Below are 6,504 nucleotides of genomic sequence, written 5' to 3'. Positions count from 1 at the left end.
AGGAAGAGACATACTATAATCTGTCCATTTTTTAAAAAAAAATTAATTCATTTGACATATCAACCACAGTTTCTCCTCCCACCCCTCCTTCCGCTGTCTTCCATTGCCTCTCCCCCAGCCCACTTCCCCATTCACTCCTCAGAAAGGGTAAGCTCCTCCACGGGGAGTTAACAAAGTCTGGCAAATTATTTTGAGGCAAGACCTAGACCTTCCCCTCTGCATCAAGACTAAACAAAGCATTCCACCATAAGGAATGGGCTCCAAAAGGCAGCTCATGCACCAGTGATAGACCCTGGGCCCACTGTCAGGGGTCTCTCAAACAGACCAAGCTACAAAACTGTCATCCATACGGAGGTCTGGTTCAGCTCCTTGCAGCCTCCCCAGCTGTCAGTCTAGAGTTTGTGAGTTTCCACAAGCATCGTTCAGTTGCCTCTGTGGAGTTCCCCATCATGATCTTGACACCTCCCCCCTTGCTCATATGATCCCTCTTCCTTCTCTTCAACTGGTAAACTGTCCAATGTGTTATTAGAAGTGAGTCTTATGCTCATAAATTTAGGTAAGGAAACATCTTCTTACCTCTTTAATAGATGAAGTAATTTACATCATTAAAAATATATTTCAGTGCCATTATCAGTGGTGCAGATTCCTTCATTAATTAAGCCTATGATAATGTGAAATAGTTATGCTTTCAGAACGACTCATTTAAAACCTGATCCCTGTCCTGTAAACTCCTGCATGTGACAACCAGAATATGAAGAGGGTTACTAAGAGCATACATACACTCTATGACTCTATACTTTCTTTAAGATAGGGCTTATATCATGCTCCTAATCAGGAGTATTTGCAGGTACAATTAATACCCCTTTTCAGTTTTTTTTAAACATACATGTCAAAGAGGATATTATTCTGGGTAAGCTTGACATAGCTATGGACATCCAGTAAAAGAGTTGTCAGCTCAAACTGATTTTTAAAAAATCCCTCCCTCATACAATGTATTCCGACTTCATCCTTCCCTTCCTCTACTTTTCCAAGCTACCCCACCTGACACCGTTTGCCCAGATCCACTGCTCCCTATTTCCCTTTAGAAAAGAGCAGGCTTCCCAGGGAAGGCAAGATGCAAAAAGACTAGGCACAAACCCTGGACAAAGCAATCCAGTAGGAGGAAAGGGGTCCCAATTTTCATCTTGCCTTGGAAAAAAAGCAAATATTGATATGTTCTGCAGATACAGTAAAATTAGTTCAATTAACCAAAGGGTGTACTTAGAAGCAAGATTATTTTAGACTTTGTGTGAAAAACCAGCTTGAAGGAAACCTGACATCAAAGCCTGTGAAATTTTCAGTAGAGGGCCTTAATAAGTCATGCTTCGACACCTGACACAAGGACCTTGGAGATTATATTTGTTTTGAGGTATTTGAGAAATTTTTCCACATTAATAGAATCTATTGTGGCTCTCAATCACATTGTTCATGTTTCCCACATACCTAGCGGCCATCCGTGGAAACTTAAAATACATAATACATAAAAGTTTCCTTTCTTTTCTTTTTCTACACCCAGGTCTGGGACATCAAACCAGGAATACGAGCAGGCAGAGAAGATCCCATTGTTTGGGGATATATTTTTAACTGTTTATTTTACTTTTTTGGGAGTATAAACATAGCATCTCCTGTTCCCTTTCCTCTCTTCAAACAATCACAGATACCAACCCTTTCTCTTTTTCAATTCTTCAACCCCACAGGGAAAAAAAAGAACGGCAGGAAAACAAGGAATGCTGTGAATAGAAAAAATAGTCGTCCCCAGAGAAGAACACACCAATTGCTGATCTAATACAATGTTATCAGCACTGAAGACATGTCTACAAGCAACAGCATACAAACAGAGCAGGTTGTGATTAAGTATTTAGGAACACATATATGCACACACACATATATGCAACAATAATGAAAGTGTTTTGATTTAAGTTTTTCAAATGGAAAGGACCATTGGACTTCAAAGCCATTGATAAAAAGGGAACCTCAGGAGAAAGTGGGAATCTTTTTAACACAGTAAAGATGAACATTTGAATTCTGTCACTATCAAAGTGGAGAACATTGGTTAACAGTCACATTCTCACAATCCCTGTTTTTTCTGTGTATTTAGGTAAATGAAGAAAGATGTTTCTACTCTGGAAAACATCTTTGTTGTTGGGGAAATTATTAATGGAGAAGGTCAGTATGATTTTCATGTATATCATTGGGGGTTCAGTAAGAAATTTGAAGCCAAGCCAAAGAAATGGATCTCAGAAAGGAATAGTGGAGGATAGATACAATTACTCACTGATATGTGGAAGTCATCACATAAATATATAAAGTAACTATAATTAATTGATTCAAAAAACTAGACTGTGACATATAAAATTGAAGTCATCAGAATTAAATATGAGTTAAACATCAAGCTTAATTTTTATATCTTATTAATAGATTTTAGTTCTTCATACTTTTATATATGTATACTGTGTAATTTTTACCATAATTCTTTCTATGTTTTTTTTCCTCAACTAGCTCCTCCTCCATTTAAATCTCTTTATCCTATGTATTAGGTTTGGTTTGGTTTAGTATTCCACAGTTTAATGAGGGCCATCTAGATGACCCAGAGTTTGCAATCATCAAACCTGGTGGGTCCAACAGTGGGTATACAACTTGATATTATGCTTTCCCCCTTCCTAGAATTTCTCAGTTTGTTACACATTAGCAGTAAGTGGTAGAGCCCTGGGGGTTATTTCAGCCTCCATAACTGACTGTTTGTAGGGTTACCGTCTGTAGGACCAGGGCTGTCAAGTGCAGCTGCCATGAATATGTTTCCCATGGCCCTGTTCTGCTTAGAAGATGGTACTCTGCACCCTCTCTGTCCATCCTACAATGCTGGCATTCTTTCTGTCCCATCTTCTTCAGTGTTCCCTGAACCTTAAAGGGAGCATTACAAACTGTTTTTTTTTTCATGGCTGAAGACTTAACTGTACTTTATTCTCAACATCTTGTGCAACCATCAGTCTTTGCCTTCATCTTTATTAACTACAATAAAAGCTTCTCTTTTGAAGGTGGAGAGCAGCTTTTGTCTGTGAATATTAACATAGAACCTAAGGACTGATTTGATGATATGTTAAGTTCAGTTAATTGTAGGAATGGCTTTTTCAAAAACTAACTCTTGGCCTCAAAAACCAGTTTATAGACAGTGCAGCCAAGTTAATAATATGCTTTGAGATCATTTAGAGCAATTCACTCAGTTTCCCTATTGTGTATTCGGCATCTTTAAGTGTGACCTCTCCTTAAGGAAACAATGGAACCACATTATTGTGCCTTGGGTTTTCCAGGTAATCAGTTTTTACAGTATAAACAAACTGATGGAGGAGAGTTATCTGTCTATGTTACTTTCATTGGTTAATTAATAAAGAAAACTGCCTTGGCCCTTTAAGAGAACAGAAAATTAGGTAGGCGGAGTAGACAGAACAGAATGCTGGGTAGCAGGAGTGGGGAGACGCTTCAGTCGCCATAGTGAGTCTCCATGATTCTCCTCTCCGAGATGGATGCAGGTTAAGATCTCTCCTGGTAAGCCACACCTCTTGGTGCTACACAGATTACTAAATATGGGTTAAAGGAAGATGTGAGAATTAACCAATAAGAGGCTACAGATAATGGGCCAGGCAGTGTTTAAAAGAATACAGTTTCCGTGTAATTATTTCGGGTGTAAAGCTAGCCGGCGGCCGGGTGGCGGGACGCAGCCCCGCAGTGTTCCTTCTACAACAAACTACGTGGTTTTCATCTTAAACTAGATAGTCTTCTCTCAGCAAAAATGTGTGTGCGTGTGTATGTGTGTATGTGTGTGTGTGTGTGTGTGTTGTACAAATTACTTGCTGATAGCAGCTAACAGGTCAAAAACAACCTTAAAGAAAACAAATATTCACCACAAATATTGGGAATATCACGTGGACCTCAGCTGATAATATTTGTGTGTGAGTTTGAGTATTATTCTGGGTTGCTTGAGAGATTCTTGTTGCCTTGTAAAACTCTGTTAAAATTTCTGTAAAGCAGAATTATTTATTTCTTCCTCATACCAAGTTTTATGTGCTGTTCACTGAACATAAAACAAATTCAATCTTGGGACAGACAGATTTGAGAAACACACAACAGACTACAGACATGCCAAAGACCACGGACAATAGACAGACTGAAGACAGGAGGGAAGTAAAGAATTTAGATAGGGGCTGGCTCTTGTTCTAAACAACCCAAAGAGGAGGTCTCTTTTCATTATTTAAAGTAGTACTGATTCACTAATCAGTTGTCTTGGGTTTTGCTTAGGGTTGAAGAATCTAAAATTACTCCAGTAATAGATTTTATCTATTTACTTTTTAGAAATTTTCTATGAACTCTCTCTGGTTCCTTCCCTCTCTATTTCCCAGTACCCGTCCCTGTCCTTCTACGATTCTCAGCCCCCCTCTTCCCCGTGGATGCTTTAACTGAAAGTATTACGCATGCTCAGCACATAATCTACTCCTGACCCATAGTTTGAGACCCTATATTTCTATTTGGCCTGATTATTTAGACGAGAAAATTCTGGAAAACTATAATGATGAATGTGGGAAAAATACATAGAAACAAATAAAATTAAGATAAATATGAAACAGAAAATAAGGTTGGAACTATATGTAATTCGATATCCCAGCAGAAGCTAAGAGAAATAGTATCAAAACTTTGTATGATTGAATAATGGCTAAAATTATCAAAACCTCATTTAAATAATTTTTAGGTTATTATAGAACTTGGAAATAAAAAATGTAGGGACACATCATCTTAAAAATCTTGATAATTGAATATAAGGAAAATTCTTAAAAGCATTAAAGTATGGAATTAAAATACTTTAAAAGAAATCAGAAAAGGCCTAAGGCAATACAATAAACAAAAGACTTGCCGAGACCTACAGTAAGAGAATATTTTCCCAGACAACCCTACATTGAATTAAATAACAAAGTGGGCAGTTCATGCTAAAAAATAACACGTAGACCACCTCAGAAGGTAGCCAGTAGCAAAGGGCAGTGGGAATGCAAAGGCAAAAAAAAATTGAAACAAGCAAAAAAAACTTAGCAAGACTAAGTATTAAAAGTATAGTGATCTTTAATAATTTAATATATATTTAAATTAAAATGCATGGCTACAAGCATAAGAAATGGTAAAAAAGAAGTGTATAGTATGAACTTGGCAACATTAGTAAAATGCTCCCATCAATTGCACAAAATACATTGTAACTTACGTTCTAGGTACGGTTAACATTTTGAAATCGTAGCCTAATAATTACATCTAGAAAATTTATCCTCAAGAACTGCTAAAGTGTGTTATGAATACATATTATAAAAACAAATTCTGACATTTGAAGTGGTTTTGCGTTGGGCTGCATTGGTGGTTATCATAGGACACATACAACATGTTTGTTCTGGGGAACATATCAGGAAGTCATGGTCTTGGGAATGACAACAGGAATTGGGGTCTTTTGGGAGCATCTCAGGTACAAATGTCCTTATGCTGCTGACACTGAAGTATCCCTGCCTCTGGAAATCAAAGTCTACTCCCAGCCAACTGACACATTCTGATATTGATCACTGCTTCATATATTTCCTGAATGGTTCATTTTGAGATTGTTTTTAATTTTAATAAACAAACTATGACATATCATTTTTATTTTTATTTCCTGGAACTCGTTCTGTAGACCAGGCTGGCATTGCATTCACAGAGATCTGCCTGTTTTTGCCTCCTGAGTGATGGGATTAAAGGCATGCACCACCACCTCCTGACTGATTTTTTTCATTTTCTTTATATTAATTTATTTTAAACAGTCTTTTCTAATTTTCCATGTCTATCCCAAATCCCACACTCTCCCCTCTCCCTTTCCCTCTACCTTCTCCCATCCCCACCCCCATCCACTCCTCTGAGAGGGGAAAGTTTCCCCTGAGTATTTAGCAAATTCTGGCAGGTCAGTTTTTGAGGCTAGCTGAAGCCCTCCCTCCCTATATCTAGGCTAAGCAAGGTGTCTCTCCAAAAAGAATGGGCTCCATAAAGCCAGTTCTTGCAACATGGATAAATCCTGGTCCCATTGCAAGTAGCCCCACAGACTGCCTAAGCTACACAACTATCATCCACATTCAGAGGACCTACTTTGGTACTCCCACTGTCAGCCTGGAGTCAGTGAACTCCCACAAGCTCAGGTTAGTTATTTCTGTGGGTATTCCCATTAAGTTCATTACTCCTTTGTATAGTTATAGTTTGTTACATAGGATGACATAACTCTGTTCACTTCTCCCAAATACCAGTCTGTCTAGAAGCTGTATTTCTTCACAGAGGAGGCACATTGAATAATTTCTGATCCTTAATTTTTATTCTAGTGTCTAATGATACTGGCTATTGAGAGAGAGAGAGAGGAGAGAGAGAGAGAGAGAGAGAGAGAGAGAGAGAGAGAGAGGAAAGAAGAAAGAAAGAAAG

The sequence above is a fragment of the Arvicola amphibius genome, chromosome 10 (assembly GCF_903992535.2).
Source record: "Arvicola amphibius chromosome 10, mArvAmp1.2, whole genome shotgun sequence".
In the NCBI taxonomy this organism is placed as follows: Eukaryota; Metazoa; Chordata; class Mammalia; order Rodentia; family Cricetidae; genus Arvicola; species Arvicola amphibius.
This window is presented reverse-complemented; position numbering follows the sequence as displayed.